The sequence below is a fragment of the Trachypithecus francoisi genome, unplaced genomic scaffold (assembly GCF_009764315.1).
Source record: "Trachypithecus francoisi isolate TF-2019V2 unplaced genomic scaffold, Tfra_2.0 Lachesis_group1, whole genome shotgun sequence".
In the NCBI taxonomy this organism is placed as follows: Eukaryota; Metazoa; Chordata; class Mammalia; order Primates; family Cercopithecidae; genus Trachypithecus; species Trachypithecus francoisi.
This window is the reverse complement of record NW_022681454.1, coordinates 82,428,806-82,456,516: the sequence shown is the minus strand read 5'-3', so window position 1 is coordinate 82,456,516 and position 27,711 is coordinate 82,428,806. Positions and strand designations below refer to the sequence as shown.

Here is a 27,711-nt window from a genome sequence, read left to right as displayed (position 1 = left end):
TCAGTACATTCTTCAACAAGGTTTTTAAGATTCTTCTTTATCTATCTAAAAACAGAAGTCCTTGTCTCTTATAAATGCATACTAAAGTATTTACAGGTGAAATGTTGTGACAAAGAAAATGCCTCAAAAATAACTGGGACCTGCAGAAAGGGAGTGGGTAACCGTGGCACCTGAGCATTTATTCTACTATTCTCCCCATTTATTTTTTAACCCCTCTCAGTGGGAGAAAATTGTTTTTAAAATACACCTTTAAAAGAAGACATAACTATTAAAATAACAATAATGGTTTCGCTTCAACCATTGATAAAACAAAATAATTCAGCGATTTAAAACAAAAAAGACCAAAAATACTTAAGCCAAATTCAAAAGTGAAGAAAACAACTACAGTATTTAGAATCTCTCAATTATATTTGCCAGTAATTCCCACAGATAAAAACACACTACAATTCATTTTTCCAAACCATGGCTTCAGCATACCATGCTGATTCTCCAAAACAATATTAGTATTTATATTGTGCATTACAAGAATACAATTAGGCCTCTGTATGTGCCCACATGAGTACTTGATAAGGAGTTTTATTATGTACTAGTATTAAATATCCAAATTCTCTTGGTGACTAAATCACATCTTGGTACCAAGTTAGGCACATCATAAGCAATACTTACAGATTAGCAGAGCCACCTAAGTGTTTTATTTTTGCCCAAAGGCATGCAAGCAAGACCAGCAAAATGAAAAAACTATTCTCACTGCATGTTTTTTACTATCACAGGGAAATATCACCTGGTTTCTGGGTAGAAAACACTTGACTTTGGTATCAGGCATGAGAGCAAGAGAGCATAGCAAAGAGATTAAGTAGCATATCTAGGGATGAAGAACAATGGCTGCTCCCCAGGTTTCAAGTCGGGAGTGGGAGGTGGAGGAGAAGACACATTAAAGATATGTTTTCTAAAATCTTTTCACTTCAATAAAAAAATACATTTAAAAACGTATTTAAAAATTTATGTAACTTTTTTTTTTTTTTTTTTTTGTGACAGTCTCGCTCTGTCGCCCAGGCTGCAATGCAATGGCCCAATCTCAACTCACTACAACCTCTGCTTCCCGGGCTCAAGCAATTCTCCTGCCTCAGCCTCCTGAGTAGCTGGGATTACATGCATTCACCACCGCACCCAGCTAATTTTTGTATTTTTAGGAGAGACGGGGTTTCACCATGTTGCCCAGGCTGGTCTTGAACTCCTGACCTCAAGTGATCCACTTGCCTCGGCCTCCCAAAGTGCTGGGATTACAAGTGTGAGCCACTGCGCCCAACCTATAATACATTTTTTAAAGCCCAGTATATATTTACACAATAAAATATGATATATTTGAAATAATCTGCAATACGCTTTGGTAGTCTCTAACCTAATTACAGGAAAAACAAGTGTTATATTCTAGTCATTTCCCACTAAAATTATTTCTTGACTTCATAATTTGTAAATCCCTGAACTAAAAAAACTGCCCCATGGCCGGACATGATGGCTCACTCCTGTAATCTCAGCACTTTGCAGGGCCCACGCAGGAGGATCACTTGAGCTCAGGAATTTGAGACCAGCCTGGGCAACATAGTGAGACCTCATCTCTAGTAAAAGTAAAAAAAAGTCAGCCGGGCATGGTGATGCTAGCCTGTAGTCCCAGACTTAGGTGAGAGGATCACCTGAACCTGGGAGATAGAGGCTGCAGTGAGCAGTGACTGTGCCCCTGCACTCTAGCCTGGGCAACAGAGTGAGACCCTGTTTCAAAAAAACAAACAAACAAACAAAAAATTGGCCCACATCTCCTGCTTACTGAGCAAAGGAGAAAATGCATAAGAATCACAGAACTACTGTTTAAACATACCCTTAAGAGAAGATAACCTCCCGAGTTTCTTCCTGTTCTAGAGCTCTGCGGCGCTCTAAGAGTTGCTCTGAGACTGTGATCCTCTAAAGGGTACATACATCATTACATCTCCCACAGAAACTAGAAAAGTGGCATTAGGAAAAATAAGAGTACTAAATAAAAATGTACTAACTTCAACTGATAATGTGCAAACTACGCATATATATAAAGGTCTCAGTCATTTAAATGTAAGTTTCCCACATATGATTACAGGTAAAAATCAATGATACTAAATATCATTTGAAAATTCATAAGCATTAAGATGTTAAAATATACTTACTGTAAATGTATATATATTTGTATGTGGGTATAATGTGTGACAAAGCACATAAAACAAATGCCACAGAACAAATATTATTCTTGTTACTTTGTCCATAAATACAATAAACTGCAAAATTATGACACAGGCATGAGCAAAGGCTTCATGATTAAAATGCTAAGAGCAATTGCAACAAAAGCAAAAATTGACAAATGGATCTAATCAAACTAAAGAGCTTCTCTACAGCAAAAGAAACTTAACATCAGAGTGAACAGGCAACCTACAGAATGGGAGAACATTTTTGCAAGCTACCCATCTGACAAAGATCTAATATCCAGAATCTACAAGGAACTTAAATTTACAAGAAAAAAATCAAACAACCCCATCAAAAAGTGGGCAAAGGATATAAACAGACACTACAAAAAGGAAGATATTTATGCAGCCAACAAACATATGAAAAATAGCTCAACATCACCGATCTTTAGAGAAATGCAAATCAAAACCACAATGAAATACCATCTCATGCCAGTCACAATGGCGATTATCAAAAAGTCAAGAAACAACAGATGCTGGTGAGGCTGTGAAGAAATAGGAATGCTTTTACACTGTTGGTGGGAGTGTATATTAGTTCAACCATTGTGGAAGATAGGGTGACGATTCCTCAAGGATCTAGAACCAGAAATACCATTTAACCCAGCAATCCCATTACTGGGTATACACCCTAAGGAATATAAATCATTCTACTATAAAGATACATGCACATGTATGTTTATTGTGGCACTGTCCACAATAGCAAAGACTTGGAACCAACCCAAATGCCTTTCAATGACAGACTGGATAAAGAAAACGTGGTACATATACATCATGGAATACTGTGCACCCACAAAAAAGGATGAGTTCATGCCCTTTGTGGGGACATGGATGAAGCTGGAAGCCATCATCTTCAACACACTAACACAAGAACAGAAAACCAAACACTGCATGTTCTCACTCATAAGTAGGAGTTGAACAATCAGAACATGTGAACATCACACACAGAGGCCAGTTGGGGGATGGGGGGCAAGGAGAGGGAGAACACTAATGCATGTGGGGCTTAAAACCTAGATGATGGGGGAATAGGTGCAGGAAACTACCATGGCACACATACACCTATATAACAAACCCACATGTTCTGCATTTGTATCCCAGAACTTAGAAGTATAATAAATATATAATATATGTGTATATATATGTATATACTTAATCAACTCAATCAAATTAAATTACTTTTAGTTTCAATGGTATTATTTTTCTCTTGCCTGCTTAATGATACTATTATTAAGCAAGAAAATAAGAAAAAACAAAAACAAAACATAAGCCCAGTACAAAAGAAAAATAACGATAAGAGATCTATCTATCTATCACTTTCACAAGTCAACCATGATCAACAGCATTCTTAAATCCATCAGGTCTCGGCTCAGATAGTCTCTGCTTTTGTCTTAAAATGAATAATTTTTCTCCAAAAAAAAAAGTCAATGACAAGGCTTTTTCCTATATACATTAAATTTCAATAAACTATTATGTGTAATTGAAGCAGAGGTATAAGGGAAGCTACATAAAAGATTTGGAATTTTAAACCACAATAAAACCTTGTATAATAAGGATAATAACGTCAATCCCTACATTTTTATAAAATACTATAAAATATCATATGATACAGTAAAAGACATTTCTTATAACAGCCTGAAAATTATAATACGACTGTTAGTTTCTTTCCATTTTTACCTAAATTTTACCTAAAATTTCCATTCTTTTGAGGTTTTTACTTATTTGGAAAAAATCTAGAATTTTATCAAAATTAATATAATTTCAGATTTTTAAACAAGGGAAATGTTTACAAACTTTTTTTATTTCAAAAAATAATGTATTTTTACAGGTGCCAATTTTAAATCTCCAGCTCTAGTTCACATGTCTCACCTTTCTTGGATTTCTCAATGTTAATTATAAACTAAAATGAAGCATACTTTTATTTTTATTTTTTGGGATGGATTCTCACTCTGTCCCCCAGGCTATGCAGTGTCTCAGCTTACTGCAACCTCTGCCTCCTGGGTTCAAGCAATTCTCCTGCCTCAGCCTCCTGAGTAGCTGGGATTACAGGTGCACGCCACCACGCCTGGCTAATTTTGTATTTTTAGTAGAGATGGGGTTTCACCATGTTGGTCATGCTGGTCTCAAACTCCTGACCTCAGGTGATCCACCCGTCTTGGCCTCCCAAAGTGTTGGATTACAGGCATGAGCCACCACGTCTGGCCCTAAAATGAAGCATACTTTTAAAAAGTACTTAGAGAAGTACTTCATAGAGAAGTATTTAAAGAAAAAAACGAAATAGAGAATTTGCATTGGCAAAGAAGAAATAAGAATGGGAATGATGAGGATAGTACAGAATGGGAATAGCATCTCTGGAGGCTTTTCATTAAAGACTTGTTAGTGATCAAGCTGAAGGATATAATTGAACCAATTGATGTTGAGGTATTTCCACAGGCACAGGGAGACCTGCATTTAATATTTACCGGGAATCAACCTAAGGTCCAGGAATCCATACTCAGTGACACTCACACACAACTGCTACCATCAAGGAGTTTACAGACAAGCTGGAAGGGAGACATGGGCAGTGGCATGTTTCAAGGGCTTTGAGAGAAGTTACCTAAATATGTTCAAGCTGCAACCAGGTACAAAGGAGACAGTCATCAACCTGAGTGGAGGAGGGAACAGGAAAGACTTCATCAAAAAAGTGGTGCTCACAGCTCCTGTTACCAGAAGACTGACTATAGCCACAATCTTTATGCGAATGGGTTCTTGCCTCTCTTTGAGAAGCTAGCTAGCTGATGACTTTTTAAAAAGCTATATAAGTAACATATTCAGGTGTTAAAAAAACAAGATTTATTTTTCCTGTAAGCCTCCATGCCACAATTTCCCAAAGTGACATGACAGGCTCCAAAGCTGGATGCTATCACACATCCTCTGAGTTACACAACAGCTCTTGGTTCTGTCCAAAAAGTGGTTATCTTTGTATTGCCTCCTCCCCATGTTTGTGAAAGAAAATACTATGCTGGGTGAGATTTACACTGATTGACAGTTCATCTCGCTCTAGAAATGTATAAAGCATAATAAGCAGTTTATTCAGATCAACATCCTCTGTAGAGAAAATAACACATTTCCAACTCAGTAACAAAACAACATTCCAAATCAGTTTGGTCACTATGGATGACCATATAGAACATGCCACCAAAAAGCTGAATCCTTCACATTCCAGTACATATCCCGTAACTCTGAAAAAACATGCATACAAAAGTCAGTAGGCACCACCCCCATCCCACCCCACAAATAGGCTTTATTCTCCACAGTGGTTTAGTCTAAACAAGGAACAAATATAGGAGGGTAGAATTCAGAACTGGTTCACTGCACCCTAACAAATGGTGCTCTAGAAACCCATAATAACAGCAGCAACAACTAATTACTGAGGGCCTACTATGTGTGACCAACTAAGTTAGATGTTTCACATGTTACTTCATTTTAACCCAAACCAGCCCATAATTTCAGTAAATGTTCAACTTTACAGATGTGGAAACTGACAAAGCTAATAAATGAACTGAAAAATACTGTACCTCGATTATATTTTAAAGTATAAGCCGTTATATGGAGTTATTGGAGATAAAATTATCAAATTAAAATGGAATTACTTCCAGTGGCTGTTTGGAAAATAAAATGCAATTATGATTTCTATATGTTCTTATATTGATTCTGAACCTCAGAACTGAAAAAGCTAGAGAACTCTCAAAAAGGATAAACATAATTAACACATAATTTGCTTTAAGTATTTCATGAAAAGATAAGAATTTGTCTTATCACAAGCAAAAAACTGGTGGGGGGTGGGGAAGAAATCAGACTGTGACCAACAAATCACAGAGATACTTATTTGAAGACTAAATTCAATTCTCTTCTGTTAATATCTTACTATTTAAAGTTCAATGAACAACTTCATAAAGGAAAGAGGCCATCCTTTGTTTCGTCCAAGATTTTTAAATCTTTTATCTAAAATATACGCTTCTCAAAGATGGATGTTAACAATTTAAACAAGGTGCTAATTCAATCAGTTGCACAATTCTGACTCAGCAGTTTCTCTATTATAGGGAAAATCTGACAAAGTAAACAAGGATCAACAGCCCTACCTGTGGTTTAAAATGAAAATTCCCTCCACTCCACATAAATCGTCCTTCTTCTCCTGGATCCCTACATGCCTCTTTTTCTTTTTCCTCCTCTATTCTGAGAGAGTATTTGGCCCCCGGATCAGTTTAGTGGTGTTCAGGGTCATCTGAATTGTATCTTTTGAATATTGTCTACGGATCCAGTTCCCAATCTAGATTTGCTACTCTTCTTAAGAATTTTAACATACATTTAAATCATATTTAGGCTAGATATTAATGCTAACTAGAAGATTTATTAGAGTAAAGCAAAAAGGCAAAAAAAAAATGTAAGTGCTCTAGAAACCTAACACCAGGTATAGTATAATAAAGGAACAGAGTCCGACTGCCTATCGAGCACTGCACGAGGCAGTGAGGGACGCGAATGATGAATAAGACACCACCTACCACCTTAAGGAATTTGTGGTGTGGTGTGACTCACCCAGCTAGCTCTGTACTCTCTCAGAAGGAGAGTGTGGTAGAAAGTTCTAATACAGTACAAATGCAGTTATTACAGAAAAATAAAAGATTTTTTTAATATATCAGGCTTCTGAATTAATGCCATGATTATATTTGAAGCTGTAATACTCATGTAGAACTTAAAATGAGAAGGGAAATAAGACACAGGGAGGGCAAAGTAAGACATTGGGTCATTTCTCCCACCTCATCAGGTTTTTTCACCTTCACTACTAGTTACATAAATCCTACATGAAATGCAATATTTTACTTCTGACAATTTTATATTTTAAGCTTTTCATAGACCTGTCAAACCATGAGCTACAATGAATATTTTTGCTTTTATAGATTCTCAGTTTTAAAAACAATAACTTTCAGCTAGACACCGTGGCTCAGGCCTGTAATCCCAGTACTTGCGGCGGCTGAGGTGGGAGGATCAGTTGAGCCCAGGAGTTCAAGACCAGCCTGGGCAACATAGTGAGACCCCATCTCTAAAAAAATTAAAATATTAGCCAGGCGTGGTAGTGTGTGTTTGTAGTCCCAGTTACTTGGGAGGCTGAGGTGGGAGGATTGCTCGAGCCCAGAAGGTCAAGGCTGCAGTGCAGTGAGCTATGATTGCACAGACCCTGTCTCAAAAAAGTTAAAAAAAAAAAAACTTTCATCACTCCAAACTAAATGCATTATAATTGAAGCTTATTGTACCAAATAATTTCACTCTTACCTGTAAGTACTTGCCCTAGTTACTGTTTCAAAGTAATTTTTTAAAAAAACTTAAAATCACATTCCAGAAACTAGACTCAAGGTGCTTAATCTTAAGCAAGCTCATTTAAAATTTCCATTAAGATACTTCTACCTTAAAATAATACAACCGAAATAGTTTTCATTAGTTAACATTATTGCAACACCAAAACTGTTAAATGTGACTTTAGAAAATTGACTTTTAAATGGGTTTAAAAGGTTTACTTTCTACTGTATTTCAGATAACAAAAATTCAGTATAGGACCAAAATTATTATAACCACCCAACCATTTTATTGCATCAATATGTATTAGGAGACAAAAACAACTATTTAATTCAAGAGGTGATCCAAAGAAACTAAAAGTTAGATTAATATCTGTCAAGTCCTATCTACAACAAATCTGTAAAAACCCCATTTCCAATGTAATTTCAGAGAAAAGATTTCATATCAGAAGGCAATACAATGTATGTAGTATAGTTACACAATACTAAGCCATAGTTACCCAGACAAAGTCACTTAACCTCATTTATAGGAAGAAAAGGAGAGGAAGAAAGAAGGGAGGGAAGGAAAAACTGAGTAAGAGAGAGACAGAAGGAAACCTGCAAGGATTTTTAAAAAGAGAGTACATGAAATCATTTTGCAAGTTGTAGGCAGTAAATAATAATATTAGTACTCTTCTCTTTACAAAAGAAACACGTTGGCTGGCACTGATCTATTAACAAAATCAAATATGAGAACCAAGTAAACTAATCCTTGTCAATAGGCAGACTATTACATTTACTCTAGACAGATACACACTAAGAAGTCAGCTAAGGGGACAATGAGTTCAAAGGTATCTCAGATAAAAGCAGAGGTGCATTCAAATACCTACGCATTCATTATTTTATTGACCATTTTCTGATACCTGGCAATCAAATATTTAATGCCCTAAATATGCCATTACCCCCAGTAAGTCATAAGAACTCTAATATCGCCATATAAACACATTTTAGTCAACTCAATGTAGACAATATAAGCATTATTTGATGTGCACTGAACTATAAAAGCTGCTTCAAACAGCAAATAACATTTTTCTGTTTCTAAATGAGGTTACTCCCAAAAGTTCTATTCAAAATATTTATAAAATTATACTTGAGACTTCCTTCTTTTATAAGAAATTTGAATGATCCACCACATGGAATGCTCCCTAATCTCATACAATTCAACATATATCTACTGGGTTCCTATCAGTTTTAAAAATAAAAAATAGGCCGGGCATAGTGGCTCACGCCTGTAATCCCAGCACTTTGGGAGGGTGAAGCAGGCGGATCACCTGAGGTCAGGAGTTTGAGACCAGCCTGGCCAACATGGTGAAACCCTGTCTCTACTAGAAATACAAAAATTAACCAAGCACGGTGGCGCATGTCTGTAATCCCAGCTACTCAGGAGGCTAAGGCAAGAGAATCGCTTGAACCCGAGAGGCGGAGGTTGCAGTGAGCCAAGATTGTACCACTGCACTCCAGCCTGGGTGACAGGGTGATGTCTCAAATATAAATATATATATATATATATAATTTCTTTGCACTCCAAATAAATACATGAATATTTCTCAACATAAACTATGATAAATCTTAGAATTGACATGGCAAAAGAAAATTGAGTATATGTTGAGTTAAAAAAAATTAATCTTGGGATTTAAGAAGGATCGGAATAGTGGGGGTTGGTGGGGAAGAGAGGTACAGATGTCATGATGCAAGATCGGAGATGAGCTAAGAAAAGAGGCAGAAAAGTACCCATCTTGGCTGCCCAAAGAAAGTTGTCTCAGGAGAGCAGATCTTGAAACCTAAAGAAAATGACAAAAGCTTCAATAACAGGTAGGATCTCATTCTTCCACAATCATAGAACCACCATAAGTTTTTGAGAAAGGAAATGATATGAACAGACTGTTGACTCTAAAAGTTGTCTTCTGAAGCAGACTGGATGGGGAACAGGGACTAAGACAGTATGGGACCAATTTTTTAAAATCTATCCCAGTAGTCAAGAGAGGGAATGAACCAACTCCTGAATTAGAACTGAAAGAATTTTATAACTGAACAAATAGGCATCATCACCTTTCACAATTAAAACAGTCTGCTAACCAGCTCCCGACTGACTTCTACATGACCCCCTCCAATAGATTACCCCTGCCACAGTCAGAGTGATCTCTTTACAAAGCAATTGGGTATCTCAGGCCCCTCCACCCCTTCTCCCTGCATGCCAGCTAAACTGGTCTTTTCATTTCCTAGAAGTCCAACTTTGTTTCTGCCTCAGGATCCTTCTACACACTGTTTCCTATGTCAGGAAACTGCCACACTGACTTTTTTCCACCAAGCTAATCCTAAACATCCTTCAAATCTTAGCTTAAGTGTCATTTTCTCAAAGAGGCAACTCACAACCTCTCCAATGTAATAATGTGTCCCTACTTTTACATTCTCTCTTGGAATTCTTAACCACATATTTAGACATGGTTTGTGTATTTGTGGAACACCTACTCCCCTCTTAGACTATTCCCTGAGAGCTAGGATTATACTATTTGCCACCTAATTCCTAGCCCGTACTTGAAACCTGATAGGTACTCAACAAATACTTGTTGAATAAATAACGAATAAATAATAAATAAAGTCAAAAAGGTCACTTCAATTTTTCATCTGGGAAAATGGCAATACCATTACTTGATAAAGGGAACACAGGTTTGTGGATAAAGTCACATTCTATCTAAAGCATGTTGAACTTGAAGAAATAATGAAATAGGTCTCGCGTGTACAAGTGGAGTCAAACAATCACTTATCCAGAAGAATAAACATAACATTAATGAAAAAGAATGAGGAAAAAATGAAGCCAGTTGAAAGCAGAATACGGAATACCTCTGTTTAACTGTTAGGAAAAAGAAAACAGAGACAAGCGATTGATATTTCTAATGTGTAAAGAGCTTATAAAATAAAAAATACCAACAAATAGAAAAGGGGGCTAAAGAAATGGACAATTGGAAAAATAAAAAGAAATGCAAATGCCTCTTAGCCATATAAAAAGATATTCAATATCACCCATAAGGAAGGGGAAATTAACACTACAATGAAATTCCATTTGACAAAACCCTCAAAATTTGACAACATATTCTGCTGACAAGGTTATGTATGAAAAAATAGGCACTCTCATACATTACTGATGGGAACACAAAGAGGTACAATTTCTTATGAGGATAAATCTAACAATATCCAAAAATCACAAGGCCGGGCATGGTAGCTCACGTCTGTAATCCCAACACATTGGGAGGCTGAGGCAGGCAGATCCCTGAGGCCAGGAGTTCCACACCAGACTGGCCAACATGGCAAAACCCTGTCTCTACTAAAAAATACAAAAAATAGGCCAGGTGCAGTGGCTCAGACCTTTAATTCTAGCACTTAGGGAGGCTGAGGTGGGCAGATCACCTGAGGTCAGGAGTTCCAGACCAGCCTGGCCAACATGGCAAAACCCAGTCTCTACTAAAAGTACAAAAATTGGTAGTCTCTACTAAAAGTACAAAAAAAAAAAAAAATTATGGTGGCAGGCACCTGTAATCCCAGCTACTCAGGAGGCTGAGGCAGAAGAATCGCTTGAACCCGGGAGGCAGAGCTTGCAGTGAGCCAAGATTGAGTCACTATACTCCAGCCTGGGCTACAAGAGCGAGACTCCGTTTCAAAAAAAAATTAGCCAGGCATTGTAGTGCACACTTGTCATCCCAGCTACTCGGGTGGCTGAGGCACAAGAATTGCTTGAACGTGGGAGGTGGAAATTGCAGTGAGCTGAGATCATGCCACCGCACTCCAGCCTGGGTGACAGTGAGACTGTCTTAAAACAAACAAACAAACAAACACTGGATACTCATTTACACTTTGGCCCGGCAATTCCACTTCTAAGAACTTGTCCCAAACATACAATGGCAAGATACAAAAAGATTTGTATATCCACAAGGTTATGCATTTATATTATACCATTTATATTAGCAAAATATTATAAGCAATCCAAGTCCCCATCAATTGGGAACTGGTTAAATAAACTATGGCACATTCAACCAATGGGTTATTATATAGCTATAAAAAGATTAGGAGTGATCCCCAGAATATATCAAGTAAAAAAAATATATATAGTATCCTATCATTTATATAAGGAGAAATATGAATATGTAGCTTGCTTATATTTTTCTCAAAAAAAAAAAAAAACAAAGTTTCTAGAATATGATTACTTACATGGAGGAGAAAACAGAATTTGACTTTGGAACCATAAAACTATTATACATGATTATAAAACAAAATTACATTTTAGAACAGTTATTAAATATGAAAGATAATGAACTTAATTGTATATTCAGTTGGTGGCATAACTATACACAGAACAATTATTAAGACTAACTTAAACAGTATGGTAGCGCTGAGAGCAGCCCCTACGATCATACTTTCTGGTATTCATACCTGTAAATATTCACTATTCACCCCTTTTTTTTTTTTTTGACACAGTGTCACTCTGTCGCCCAGGCTGGAAAGCAGTGGTGTGATCTCAGCTCCCTGCAACCTCTACCTCCTGGGTTCAAGCGATTCTCCTGCCTCAGCTTCCTGAGTAGCTGGAACTACAGGCACCCGCCACCCCTCCTGGCTAATTTTTGTATTTTTAGTAGAGACAGGGTTTCACCATGTTGGACAGGCTGGTCTCAAACTCCTGACCTCAGGGGACCTGCCTCAATCTCCCAAACTGCTGGAATTACAGGCATGAGCCACTGCGCCTGGCCTCACCTCCCTTTTAGTGTAGACTGAATTGAAAGACTTGATTCTAGGAATAGAATTCAACTGAATACCTTGTTCCTAGCATCATTATTCACAACAGCCAAAATGTGGAAAGAACTCAACTATCAGTGGATGGATGGATAAACAAAATGTGGCATGTAAATACAATGGAATATTATCAGTCTTAAAAAAGAATGACGGTGGCTCATGCCTGTAATCCCAGCACTTTGGGAGGCCGAGGCAGGTGGATCACGAGGTCAGGAGATCGAGACCATCCTGGCGAACACAGTGAAACCCCGTCTCTACTGAAAATACAAAAAAATTAGCCAGGCGTGATGGTGGGCGCCTGTAGTCTCAGCTTCTAGGGAGGCTGAGGCAGGAGAATGGCGTTAACCCGGGAGGTGGCGGAGCTTGCAGTGAGCGGAGATCGCACCACTGCACTCCAGCCTGGGTGACAGAGCGAGACTCCGTCTCAAAAAAAAAAAAAAAAAAAAAAAGAATGAAATTCTGACACATACTATAACATGAATGACCTTGAAGACATTATCCTGGGTGAAAAAAAGCCAGTCACAAAAGGATAAATACTGTAACTGCATGATTTCACTTACGAGGTACCTAGAGGGGTCAAACTCTTGGGAAAGTAGAATGGTGGCTGTCAGGGGCTGGGCAAAGAAGACGATGGGGAGTTATTTAATGGGTATAGAGTTTCATTTTGTGAAGATGAGAAAGTTCTGGGGATAAATGATGGTGATAATTGCACAACAATGTAAATGTATGTAATGCCACTGAATTGTACACTTAAAATAGATAAAATGTTCAGTTTACAGTATGCACACTTTAGCACAATAATTTTTTTAAAAGGATGCCGCAGGTGTGATGGGCTCTCCCTCTAACAATAAGTTACAGAAAGAGCATGGTTTCCATCTAGATGCCCTCTCTCCCTTGCTCTGAACTAACAACCAGCTGCCCATGTTGTTAGCTGCTCTATGGAAGCGTCAAGGAATTGGCCTCTGGCCAACAGCCAGAAAAGGACCTGAGACCTGTCAATAATCACATGAGTGAGCTTGAAAGCACCCCAGAAGGCTGTTCCTTTGTGCCTCTTTTACTTGAGTCGTGGGATGAATGCAGCCCCAGAAGATACTTGGATTGCTGCTTTATGAAGGACTCTGAGCCAAAAGCATCCAGTTAAGCTGCACCCCAAAGAAACTGACTCACAGCAACTGTGAGATAATAATGTCACTGTGTTAAGCCACTAAGTTTCAGGGTAGTTTGTTATACAGTAATAGATAATAACATATACAGTAATTTGACTAAACATTGCTGAGAGAATGTGCTGCTAAGTCCAAAACAATATTGCAAATTCTTTTTCATTTTTAAATTATTTTTATTCCCTTCATGATTTTTTATAATATGAACATACAGAAGTGCAAATTATATTTCTGAGTATATACCCAAGGAAAAAAAAGTACACAGATATGCCCAAAGATATGTACAAGAGTGTTCATAGCAACTTTATCATTATTTTTTTAAAGGGTCTTAAGGATACATACTGAAATACTTATAAATAAGATACATGATGTCTAGAAGTTGCTTTAAAATAACACAGGAGTGGCAGAAAAGTTGGTGGGGTATAGATAAACAATGTGGGTATGACTTGATAATTACTGAATCTGGGTCTGAATACAAAGCGATCGGTTATACCAGTCCGTTTATTTCTGCATATGTTTCTCATTTTCCATAATAAAAATTGTAAATAAATAAGACAAAACATTTCTTTTACAGACACAAGAAAAAAAAATCCTGAAATAAAAAGAAGATCCTCTTTCCAAGACCTTAGAAAAGAAACTGTTCCGGGTAATAATGAGGTCTAAGGCAAGAAGGGATTGAAGTGAGAAATAAGAGAACTTGGAGGCTCCAGTCCTGGTAAACGAATGCTGGCCTTAACTACCTGCCAAAGAATCACAACCTTCTCCCAAATTTGTTTCAAAAAGTATCTTTATTTCTATTTTTTTTTTTTGAGATCGAGTCTCACTCTGTCACCCAGGCTGGAGTGCGGTGGTACAATTTCGGTTCACTGCAACTTCCACCTCCTAGGCTCAAGCAATTCTCCTGCCTCACCCTCCCCAGTAGCTGGGACTACAGGCACGTGACGCCACACCTGGCTAATTTTTTGCATTTTTAGTAGAGAGGGGGTTTCACCATATTAGCCAAGATGATCTTGATTTCCTGACCTCGTGATCAGCCTGCCTCAGCCTCCCAAAGTGCTGGGATTACAGGAATGAGCCACCACGCCCGGCCTGTATTTCTTTTTAAGAGACAGGGTCTTGCTCTGTCACCCTGGCTGGAATGCAGTGACACAATCATAGCTTACTGCAACCTCAACCTCTTGGGCTCAAGCAATCCTCCCACCTTAGCCTCCCAAGTATCTGGGACTAAAGCTGTGTAACAATCACACCTGGTTGATTTTTAAATTTTCTGTAGAGATGGGGTCTTGCTATGTTGCCCAGGCTGGTCTCAAACTCCTGGCCTCAGGTCATGATCCCACCTGGGCCTCCCAAAGCACTGGGAACACAGGCATGAGCCATCACACTTAGCTTCAAAAGGTATCTGTGTTTTTATAAAGGGTCCTAGAATTAGAATCACTGATCTAAGATGTAGTGACCCTGGAAAATTGCTAACGTGAAAATAATGGATGCTAGACACGTTAAGGAAGCATAATGAGAGCCACTAATATGATATAGGAGTGGACAGAAAGAGAGTGTCTGAGTGAAATGAAGGAAAGTCCTTGAGGTCAGTAGGAGAAAAGGATAAAAATGGGCAAAGAAAGAGAATGAAAGACACCAACTTCAAAACAGAAAGATTAACTGAAAAGTATTCTGACAGTGGAGACCTTATTCTTGCCCCACAATTCAACAAAAATAGACCTAAAGTGTCTCTATCAGATAGGTTAGGGAAGAAAGCATAACCTCAAAAAAAACCAAAAATCTATCAATTTGTTCATTATAGTTCATAAAGTGTTGGGATTATGAAAGCACCAAAAATCCTTACAAATCATTTAGTCTAATTCACTCAATTCAGACGAGAAAACTGAGTCTACCAAGGATAATTAACTGGCATTCAAGAAAACTATGCAATTAATGATTAGAACTAGAGCTAAAATGTACCCCAATTTTCACTCTATCTACCTGCCTTTCATCTTTATCTAATACCACAGTTTCCATTTGGTAACTTACTTCTTTATTATGCTAAATGTCATTATATATTTTCATTCTTAAACAGTAAGCATTGGTTGACTGGCTCAAAATGAGTCTATTTCAATCATTTTCTTTTAAAAGTCTCCCATTTCTGCTCAATTTTACTCTCCCCTCACCAACCCTATGTGTTCTGAGCAAATCTCAGAGTTGTCTAGAAAACTTGTTGGCTAACTGACATCTATGCTTCCAAAAAAAAGTCAGAATATGAAAAGGCACACACAGTGCTATGCTATAAAAAGAAGAGCTGGCATTGCACACCTCTCTTATCATCTCCATGAATGTATACATAATTTACAATTGCCAGGAAGTAGGAGGATATTCTTCAACAAATGGGCTCAAAATCCCTAAATAGGTAAGACAGTAACAAGATAAATTATCTCAGCCTTACAATAAGGGACTACAGAGTACAAATAAGGCACGTAAAGTGCACAGGCATAAAGTTCTTCACATGTGTTTATATTCTTTATAAACATGCATGTTCTGTGCACAGAATGTAGTATGTAAAAAATGTTTTCAGGTCTCAAAAAATCTGATGTTTTTGCTACTTTTATATTGGATTTAGAGAAAATACAAAAAGTGCAGGTATTAACTCATATACAAAAAAGGACAGAAGGCCTAGAAAAGAGGAACTATACATGTCCTTACCACTTAGAAATGGTTGTTGAGGCACAGAGTTTGTAGAAAAGACACCAAGTTTGGAAAGGATCCATCTAGAAGCTTTTTCGATCTGGAGCTTGTACTTTACAGGCACTCAAGTGGGCACACTGGTGCAAAGCGGTAGTGAGTGAGTCACCGTGTGTGAAATAGAATATGGAATGTTCTAGGCTGGAAGATTAAAAAATAGGAAATATAGTTGGTTATTAGTAACAGCCATGCTTACAACATGTTAACATTTTAGCAGCTTCCATATATCACTAATCAAAAGTCTGCAAGTTCCTCAAAGGTTAAACATGACCCAGCAATTCCACACTCAGGTATATATCCCAGAGAAATGAAAACATACCCACACAAAAATATGCATACAAATGTTCATAGCAGCATTATTTGTAATGGTCAAAAGGCAGAAACAACCTAAATGTCATCAATTGATGAATGGTTAAATAAAATGTGGTATATCCACAATGGAATATTACCCTGCCATGAAAAGGAATAAAGTACTGACACATGCTACGACATGGATGAATCTTAAAAAGATTACGCTAACTGAAAGAAGCCACTCACAAAAGGCCACATATTATATGATTCCATTTATATCAAATGTCCATAATAGACAAATCTAACAAAGAGGAAACAGGTAAGTGGTTGCCTAGGGCCAGGAGACAAAAGATAGGTGTGACTATTAATGGGTAGAAGGTTTCTTTCAGAGGGTGATGAAAATGTTCTAAAAGTCTATTATAGTAATGGTTGCACAATTCTATGAATATAAAAAAGGCTCTAATTGTACACTTTATTTATCTGAAAACAGGTTTGACTCTGTCACCTAGGCTGGAGTGCAATGGTGCAATTATAGCTCGCTGTAGCCTCAAACTCCTGTGTTCAAGCAATGCTCCTGCCTCAGGCTCCAGAGTACCTAGAAGTACAGGAGCATGCCACCAGGTCCGACTAATTTTTTAATTTTTTGTAGAGATGGGGTCTTGCTGTGTTGCCCAGACCAGTCTCTATTTCCTGGCCTCAAGTGTTCCTCCTCCCTTACCTTCCAAAGTACTGGGATTTCAGGCATGAGCTACCATGCACAGCCTTAAATTGCACACTTTAAATTGGTGACTTGCACAGCATGTGAATTATATCTCAATAAAGCTGCTACTTTTAAAAAACTACAGTCTATAACTTCCTAACTACTAACCAATATCTGACATATTATTCTATTTCACCTTATAACTCCATATAATGAGAAAAGCATTGAATTCAGTGATAAAACCAGATTATTGGCAATCCTAAAACCATAGTCAAGCAACAAGTTCTGAGCTTCAATTTCCTTGTAGGGGAAAGGGGAGTCCTCTTTGGTACACCACCTCATTTTTCTCCCAATAACACAGTAGCATCCTAGAGTAAATTGTGTTTATTCTAAAATCAGCTTATGTCTGTTGTATTTACTATAATTACATAGTTTAGTTGCATATTACATCAAAAATGAGTGCAAAAATAAAATGTTTTGTCACTAAACATTAGGTCGTGTAATTTAATTAAGGGAAGCCACTTTAAAAACATTTTAAAGAAAATGTCTTGGCTATGCACCACAAGACTGGTGAAATATAAGCATTCACACACGTATAAAATATTTAAGGTATGTATCTTTCTTTCTCATTTTAAACAAATATTCTATTCAGCCAACCCAACTGCAGGTATATTATATAGCCAATATTGTTTAAGAGAGCTTCTACTCTATACGTTATTTGTATAAAAGACGAACATAAGTACACTACTATTATTCCACGTCACACTCTAAAGTGTGAAAATTGACCCTATTAAATTTGAATTCTCTCTTACAGAGGTTGAGACTTGTCTACTCTTCAAGTCTCCAGGCCCACTACAGTCCCATACTCTCTACAGATATCTTCATCTGCTAAACTGAAAAAGGTTGCCCAACGTCAACCCTTCAAATTCAAGACTGCTAAAGTCCCTCCTTCTTGTGTTCATAGGCTCTATGTGTGAAGGCATTTTTTTTTTCAAATATCTCTCAGAATCCTCCCTTTTCAAAGCTAATCCTACATCTGACCTACATATTCAGGTGATCATTATGCTCCCCCAACACACAAAAAAAGTGTTACTTACACTCATGCTCCATAGACTCCTCCCTTCCACTTCACTTCCATTTACATTAGTACTTCTCCCTTCTCACCTCTCAACTTACTCAACTACCAGCCATTTGCACTCTGACCCCAACTACTTCCTAATGACTGCAAAAGAATTCCAAGTGGTCACTCTAACCGATCTTTGGCCTCCCCTCTCTCACTACTCCAATGCACCTCAGATATTGCTTCCTAGCGCATAACTCTGATTACCCCAGGCTTGGTAATTCAATGGTGTTTCCCAATGCCTACAGAAAATTGTTCAGGAATTCATTAACCTCATCAAGATTCTAATGGAAGAGACTAAATTGCCAGCCCATCTCCCGAATGTTATCCAGACTTCAGTCAGGCTGAACTCTTTGCTCTGTGCAAATATATCCCATGCCTTCCTACACACAGATCACACAGATCTAACGCATGCTTTATTCCATCTAGAATGCCCTCCCTTCGTTTCTATGTATTGAAATTCCTCTAAAATCATTTTTAAAGTAGAAAGTCACTCAGCACTCAGAGCCTCAGATTTCTCAACTACAAAATGAGAATAACACCTTCAAGGCTGCTATATAAAGATGACAAACCATTATTAGTATCAAGTATTGTTAAGCATAAACTTAGAATAATTGCTGGTAGATAATACTCAACAAATGTTATTATTCTTGTTCACTAAAGACAATTAAGTGCCCAATAAATATACTATAAATTGACAAAACAAAACAATAGAAATATCTTTTCCAGCCACACTATGCTCTTTGCTCACCAATCAACAGTTTAAGGTTTGACACCTCTGGACGTTAAGATGATAAAAATTCCTAAAAACGTTTTCATTTTTTGGAACTCTCACATAGATTCATGACGCAAAAACAACCACCCTCTATTTCATGATTTTGTCAGGAACAACTTGATTCACTGATATCTACCAAAATGGGAAGAGTGGAGCAAGGTAATAATTTTATCACTTACTTTTTTAAAAATTGCACTAAAGGCCGGGTGTGGTGGCTCACGCCTGTAATCCCACCCAGGAGGCCAAGGTGGGCAGATCACGAGGTCGGAGATCGAGACCATCCTGGCCAACATGGTGAAACCCCATCCCTACTAAAAATACAAAAATTAGCTGGGTGTGGTGGTGTGTACCTGTAATCCCAGCTACTCAGGAGGTGGAGGCAGGAGAATTGCTTGAACCCAGGAGGCGGAGATTGGAGTGAGCCGAGATTGCGTCAACTGCACTCCAGCCTGGTGACAAAGCGAGACTCTGTCTCAAAAAAAGAAAACAAGAAGCAGTAAAACACATATAATTTACCATCTTAACCATTTTAAAATGTACATTAAGGCTGGGCACGGTGGCTCACGCCTGTAATCCCAGCACTTTGGGAGGCCGAGGCGGGGAGATCAGGAGGTCAGAAGTTCAAGACCAGCCCGGCCAACATAACAAAACCCCGTCTCGACTAAAAATACAAAAAATTAGACAGGTGTGGTGGCACGCACCTGTATTCCCAGCTACTCAGGGAGTAGCTGAGGCAGGAGAACTGCTTGAACCTGGGAGGTGGAGGTTGTAGTAAGCCGAGATCATGCCACTTCACTCCAGGCCTGGGCAACAGAGCAAGACTCCATCTCAAAAAATAAAATAAATAAATAAATAAAATGAAAATGAAAAAAGTGTACATTAAATACATTCACACTGTTGGGCAATCATAACCACCATCCATTTCCAGAACTCTTTTCATCTTACAAAAGTGCAACTCTATATCCATTACGGTCAACCCCATTCTCTCTGTCACAGTCTGACAGTCACCATTCTACTTTCTGTCTCTATCGGCCTAAATAAAATCATACAATGTTTGTTCTTTTGTAACTGGCTTATTTCACTAAGTGTGATGTCCTCAAGAGTCATCTATGTTATTATTTACTGTTTCCGTAAGAACTCCAAATTCACACAGGGACATAGTTTAAACATACTCTAACTAAGGTAGATTCTATGGCACTACACTACAGATTTGGAAGATTCAAATTACAGAAAGAAAGGGAAAGGGAAAATATCATGTACTTGATAATTAGGTATGTTGCCAGTTACTCTGCTAGGTGCATTTCACACAGAACTTAAGTCCAAACAACTCTAAGGAGGTAGATGATTATCATTCCCAACTGACAAACGAGAAAAAGGTTCAGAAGAACACACAATAGCAAGCAGGCCTCCCATGTCACTATCCTATTTCCATTTTGTTTTCATTATAGAACTCATCACTAACATATGCTCGGTTTTATATACTTATTTAATTCCTTATTGCCTTTCTCCCGAACTAGAACGTAAGCACCTATGGCCACTGTATCCTCTAACCAGCTCAAAATCAGAGAGGTAGAGACTGGAGGGGCAGGAATGGGGAAATACAAAACAAGTAATGTCATAAAGGAAATGTGCCACACGTGCACACTATATGCAGTTTTTTTTTTTTTTTTTTTAATGGTTGACTGGCTGGATATGGTGGCTCACACCTGTAATCCCAGTACTTTGGGAGGCCAAAGCAGGAGGATCACTTGAGCCCAAGAGTTTGAGACCAGCTTGGCAACACAGGAAGACCCCATCTCTATAAGAAATAAAATAAATTAAAAAAATAAAAGGTTGAGGTCATTATACTAGTGGAAGGGTCACATTTTTACAACAAAATTGTGTATATGATATACACAGCTTAAAACTTGAACATCTTATCATCTCTAGCTGTTCTAAGATTCTTGCCTCCATATGTACACTTGAGACAGAGTGTCACTCTGTCACCCAGGCTAGAGTGCTGTGGCATGATCACAGCTCACTGCAACTCCTGCCTCCCTAGTTCAAGCAATTCTCCGTCTCAGCCTCTCGAGTAGCTCGGATTACAAGCACCCGCCACCACACCCGGCTAATTCATGTGTTTTAGTAGAGATGAGGTTTCACCATGTTGGCCAGGCTGGTCTTAAACTTCTGACCTCAGGTGATCCACCCACCTCAGCCTCCCAAAATGCTGGGATTACAGGTGTGAGCCACTACACCCAGCCCACATGTACGTTTCTTAGATGCTCAGAAATGGGGAGGCTTTTTTATGGCCAAAGATCCATTTTGATGGGTTTTTGTTCTGGTTTTTGGAGTGGGAAGTTGGGTAAAGGGTAGAAGATAAAATTCCTTGGTCTCCAGTGAGCCCAGATTCTATTATTATATCCTTGTCTTCTAAGAATTTCTGTTGTTTTTCATCAAACTTTACCCAAGGAATTGTTCTCTGCCTTCTGGCTAAGATCAAGAGGAGTGCCCCTGAGAACTTTACTACTAAGCATGAATTAACAATGGGAAGCAGATAGTCTATTTACACGGTAAATATATGCTCACTAGAATAGTAACTATATTTACCAAAATACAGACTTCCTTCCTCTGCTTCAGAATAAAAGTGAATATTCCCACTACCATGCATTGCTACATTTTCTGTTAACATTTGTTAAAATGTTTTATTAAAACCCAAGAAATTAATGACTGAATACATACTACTGTCTTAAGTTATATTTTCCCACAATTTATACTAATAGCAACGACCTCTACAATTAGAGAAATGTGAAATGTTATGTGGAGAAATCAGGATTTCTAAGGGCTTTCACTGAATAAATCCTCACTTGTAACATGTCTAAATTTCCCATTAACTTACTGTTTTCATAATTTCTTCTGATCACAGTACAAAAAATGTTAGTCATCACTTCTCGGCCTTTTGGCTAAGATCAAGTGTAAAAAATGTTAGTCATAAAAGGAGTACTGTGTTCACAAAATAATGTTATCTTCACTGATGTAACAAAAAGTCAGTGGTTTCCTTTATGTGGTAAACAATGGGCCTTGGGAAGCACATTCCCTGGTAAATGTCTTTTACATTTTTTATACACAATTGGTTCAACTTCCTAATAATCACCATTTACCAGAAATGTGAAAGAAAAAAATCATCATGATACACAATACGACTAAGTAAGCCAAAAGGAGAAAAATAAAAGAAAATTATAATGGCTCACTGAGGACAGTGGAGTAGAAAATATTTCCAGCTTACACCAATTATCACTTAATATTACCTTTTTATGTTTTTATTTTTTATTTTTTATTATACTTTAAGTTCTAGGGTACATGTGCATGACGTTTATATCATGTATAACTCCCCAAAGCAATCCCTCCCTCCTCCCCCCTCCCCATGATAGGCCCCAGTGTGTGATGTTCCCCTTCCCGAGTCCAAGTGATCTCATTGTTCAGTTCCCACCTATGAGTGAGAACATGCGGTGTTTGGTTTCTCTTCTTGTGATAGTTTGCTAAGAATGATGGTTTCCAGCTGCATCCATGTCCCTACAAAGGACGCAAACTCATCCTTTTTTATGGCTGCATAGTATTCCATGGTGTATATGTGCCACATTTTCTTAATCCAGTCTGTCACAGATGGACATTTGGGTTGATTCCAAGTCTTTGCTATTGTGAATAGTGCCGCAATAAACATACGTGTGCATGTGTCTTTGTAGTAGAGTAATTTATAATCCTTTGGGTATATACCCAGTAGTGGGATGGCTGGGTCATATGGTACATCTAGTTCTAGATCCTTGAGGAATCGCCATACTGTTTTCCATAATGGTTGAACTAGTTTACAATCCCACCAACAGTGTAAAAGTGTTCCTATTTCTCCACATCCTCTCCAACACCTGTTGTTTCCTGACTTCTTAATGATTGCCATTCTAACTGGTGTGAGATGGTATCTCATTGTGGTTTTGATTTGCATTTCTCTGATGGCGAGTGATGATGAGCATTTTTTCATGTGTCTGTTGGCTGTATGGATGTCTTCTTTTGAGAAATGTCTGTTCATATCCTTTCCCCACTTTTTGATGGGGTTGTTTGTTTTTTTCTTGTATATTTGTTTGAGTTCTTTGTAGATTCTGGATATTAGCCCTTTGTCAGATGAGTAGGTTGCAAAAATTTTCTCCCATTCTGTAGGTTGCCTGTTCACTCTGATGGTAGTTTCTTTAGCTGTGCAAAAGCTCTTTAGTTTAATTAGATCCCATGTGTCAATTTTTGCTTTTGCTGCCATTGCTTTTGGTGTTTTAGACATGAAGTCCTTGCCCATGCCTATGTCCTGAATGGTACTACCTAGATTTTCTTCTAGGGTTTTTATGGTATTAGGTCTAACATTTAAGTCTCTAATCCATCTTGAATTAATTTTCGTATAAGGGGTAAGGAAAGGATCCAGTTTCAGCTTTCTACTTATGGCTAGCCAATTTTCCCAGCACCATTTATTAAATAGGGAATCCTTTCCCCATTTCTTGTTTCTGTCAGGTTTGTCAAAGATCAGATGGCTGTAGATGTGTGGTATTATTTCTGAGGACTCTGTTCTGTTCCATTGGTCTATATCTCTGTTGTGGTACCAGTACCATGCTGTTTTGGTTACTGTAGCCTTGTAGTATAGTTTGAAGTCAGGTAGCATGACGCCTCCAGCTTTGTCCTTTTGACTTAGGATTGTCTTGGCAATGCGGGCTCTTTTTTGGTTCCATATGAACTTTAAAGCCGTTTTTTCCAATTCTGTGAAGAAACTCATTGGTAGCTTGATAGGGATGGCATTGAATCTATAAATAACCTTGGGCAGTATGGCCATTTTCACGATATTGATTCTTCCTATCCATGAGCATGGTATGTTCTTCCATTTGTTTGTGTCCTCTTTTATTTCACTGAGCAGTGGTTTGTAGTTCTCCTTGAAGAGGTCCTTGACATCCCTTGTAAGCTGGATTCCTAGGTATTTTATTCTCTTTGAAGCAATTGTGAATGGAAGTTCATTCCTGATTTGGCTCTCTGCTTGTCTGTTACTGGTGTATAAGAATGCTTGTGATTTTTGCACATTAATTTTGTATCCTGAGACTTTGCTGAAGTTGCTTATCAGCTTAAGGAGATTTTGGGCTGAGATGATGGGGTTTTCTAAATATACAATCATGTCATCTGCAAACAGGGACAATTTGACTTCTTCTTTTCCTAACTGGATACCCTTGATTTCTTTCTCTTGCCTGATTGCCCTAGCCAGAACTTCCAACACTATGTTGAATAGGAGTGGTGAGAGAGGGCATCCCTGTCTTGTGCCAGTTTTCAAAGGGAATTTTTCCAGTTTTTGCCCATTCAGTATGATATTAGCTGTGGGTTTGTCATAAATAGCTCTTATTATTTTGAGGTACGTTCCATCAATACCGAATTTATTGAGCGTTTTTAGCATAAAGGGCTGTTGAATTTTGTCAAAAGCCTTTTCTGCATCTATTGAGATAATCATGTGGTTCTTGTCTTTGGTTCTGTTTATATGCTGGATTACGTTTATTGATTTGCGAATGTTGAACCAGCCTTGCATCCCAGGGATGAAGCCCACTTGATCATGGTGGATAAGCTTTTTGATGTGCTGCTGAATCCGGTTTGCCAGTATTTTATTGAGGATTTTTGCATCGATGTTCATCAGGGATATTGGTCTAAAATTCTCTTTTTTTGTTGTGTCTCTGCCAGGCTTTGGTATCAGGATGATGTTGGCCTCATAAAAAGAGTTAGGGAGGATTCCCTCTTTTTCTATTGATTGGAATAGTTTCAGAAGGAATGGTACCAGCTCCTCCTTGTACCTCTGGTAGAATTCAGCTGTGAATCCATCTGGTCCTGGACTTTTTTTGGTGGGTAGGCTATTAATTGTTGCCTCAATTTCAGAGCCTGCTATTGGTCTATTCAGGGATTCAACTTCTTCCTGGTTTAGTCTTGGGAGAGTGTAAGTGTCCAGGAAATTATCCATTTCTTCTAGATTTTCTAGTTGATTTGCATAGAGGCATTTATAGTATTCTCTGATGGTTGTTTGTATTTCTGTGGGGTCGGTGGTGATATCCCCTTTATCATTTTTTATTGCGTCTATTTGATTCCTCTCTCTTTTCTTCTTTATTAGTCTTGCTAGCGGTCTGTCAATTTTGTTGATCTTTTCAAAAAACCAACTCCTGGATTCATTGATTTTTTGGAGGGTTTTTTGTGTCTCTATCTCCTTCAGTTCTGCTCTGATCTTAGTTATTTCTTGCCTTCTGCTAGCTTTTGAATGTGTTTGCTCTTGCCTCTCTAGTTCTTTTAATTGTGATGTTAGAGTGTCAATTTTAGATCTTTCCTGCTTTCTCTTGTGGGCATTTAGTGCTATAAATTTCCCTCTACACACTGCTTTAAATGTGTCCCAGAGATTCTGGTATGTTGTATCTTTGTTCTCATTGGTTTCAAAGAACATCTTTATTTCTGCTTTCATTTCGTTATGTACCCAGTAGTCATTCAGGAGCAGGTTGTTCAGTTTCCATGTAGTTGAGCGGTTTTGATTGAGTTTCTTAGTCCTGAGTTCTAGTTTGATTGCACTGTGGTCTGAGAGACAGTTTGTTATAATTTCTGTTCTTTTACATTTGCTGAGGAGTGCTTTACTTCCAATTATGTGGTCAATTTTGGAATAAGTGCGATGTGGTGCTGAGAAGAATGTATATTCTGTTGATTTGGGGTGGAGAGTTCTATAGATGTCTATTAGGTCCGCTTGGTGCAGAGATGAGTTCAATTCCTGGATATCCTTGTTAACTTTCTGTCTCGTTGATCTGTCTAATGTTGACAGTGGAGTGTTGAAGTCTCCCATTATTATTGTATGGGAGTCTAAGTCTCTTTGTAGGTCTCTAAGGACTTGCTTTATGAATCTGGGTGCTCCTGTATTGGGTGCATATATATTTAGGAGAGTTAGCTCTTCCTGTTGAATTGATCCCTTTACCATTATGTAATGGCCTTCTTTGTCTCTTTTGATCTTTGATGGTTTAAAGTCTGTTTTATCAGAGACTAGGATTGCAACCCCTGCTTTTTTTTGTTCTCCATTTGCTTGGTAGATCTTCCTCCATCCCTTTATTTTGAGCCTATGTATGTCTCTGCATGTGAGATGGGTCTCCTGAATACAGCAGACTGATGGGTCTTGACTCTTTATCCAGTTTGCCAGTCTGTGTCTTTTAATTGGAGCATTTAGTCCATTTACATTTAAGGTTAATATTGTTATGTGTGAACTTGATCCTGTCATTATGATATTAACTGGTTATTTTGCTCGTTAGTTGATGCAGTTTCTTCCTAGCCTCGATGGTCTTTACATTTTGGCATGTTTTTGCAATGGCTGGTACCGGTTGTTCCTTTCCATGTTTAGGGCTTCCTTCAGGGTCTCTTGTAAGGCAGGCCTGGTGGTGACAAAATCTCTAAGCATTTGCTTATCTGTAAAGGATTTTATTTCTCCTTCACTGATGAAACTTAGTTTGGCTGGATATGAAATTCTGGGTTGAAAATTCTTTTCTTTAAGAACGTTGAATATTGGCCCCCACTCTCTTCTGGCTTGTAGAGTTTCTGCCGAGAGGTCTGCTGTTAGTCTGATGGGCTTCCCTTTGTGGGTAACCCGACCTTTCTCTCTGGCTGCCCTTAAGATTTTTTCCTTCATTTCAACTTTGGTGAATCTGGCAATTATGTGTCTTGGAGTTGCTCTTCTGGAGGAGTATCTTTGTGGCGTTCTCTGTATTTCCTGAATTTGAATGTTGGCCTGCCCTACTAGGTTGGGGAAGTTCTCCTGGATGATATCCTGAAGAGTGTTTTCCAACTTGGTTCCATTTTCCCCCTCACTTTCAGGCACCCCAATCAGACGTAGATTTGGTCTTTTTACATAATCCCATACTTCTTGCAGGCTTTGTTCATTTCTTTTTCTTCTTTTTTCTTTTGGTTTCTCTTCTCGCTTCATTTCATTCATTTGATCCTCAATCGCTGATACTCTTTCTTCCAGTTGATCGAGTCGGTTACTGAAGCTTGTGCATTTGTCACGTATTTCTCGTGTCATGGTTTTCATCTCTGTCATTTCGTTTATGATCTTCTCTGCATTAATTAGTCTAGCTGTCAATTCTTCCACTTTTTTTCAAGATTTTTAGTTTCTTTGCGCTGGGTACGTAATTCCTCCTTTAGCTCTGAGAGGTTTGATGGACTGAAGCCTTCTTCTCTCATCTCGTCAAAGTCATTCTCTGACCAGCTTTGATCCGTTGCTGGCGATGGGCTGCGCTCCTTTGCAGGGGGAGATGCGCTCTTATTTTTTGAATTTCCAGCTTTTCTGCCCTGCTTCTTCCCCATCTTTGTGGTTTTATCTGTCTCTGGTCTTTGATGATGGTGACGTACTGATGGGGTTTTGGTATAGGTGTCCTTCCTGTTTGATAGTTTTCCGTCTGACAGTCAGAAGGACTGTCTGTTGGTCTGTTGGAGATTGCTTGAGGTCCACTCCAGACCCTGTTTGCC

General features: G+C 38.3%; 1 protein-coding gene and 1 pseudogene across 8 annotated transcripts in view; one reads left to right on the top strand and one right to left on the bottom strand.

The window, feature by feature from the left end:
• The window catches only part of FRYL (FRY like transcription coactivator), a 297,483-nt gene that overhangs the window by 209,152 nt on the left and 60,620 nt on the right, over nt 1-27,711 (bottom strand). The window contains exon 2 of one of the 8 annotated variants that reach the window (XM_033214729.1): nt 16,261-16,440. The exons of the other annotated variants lie outside the window; for them this stretch is intronic. The gene's annotated coding sequence lies outside the window, so the exon portion shown is untranslated. The remainder of the gene's footprint in view (nt 1-16,260; nt 16,441-27,711) is intronic. 8 annotated transcript variants of the gene reach the window in all.
• LOC117086578 lies at nt 22,108-22,284 on the top strand (annotated as a pseudogene).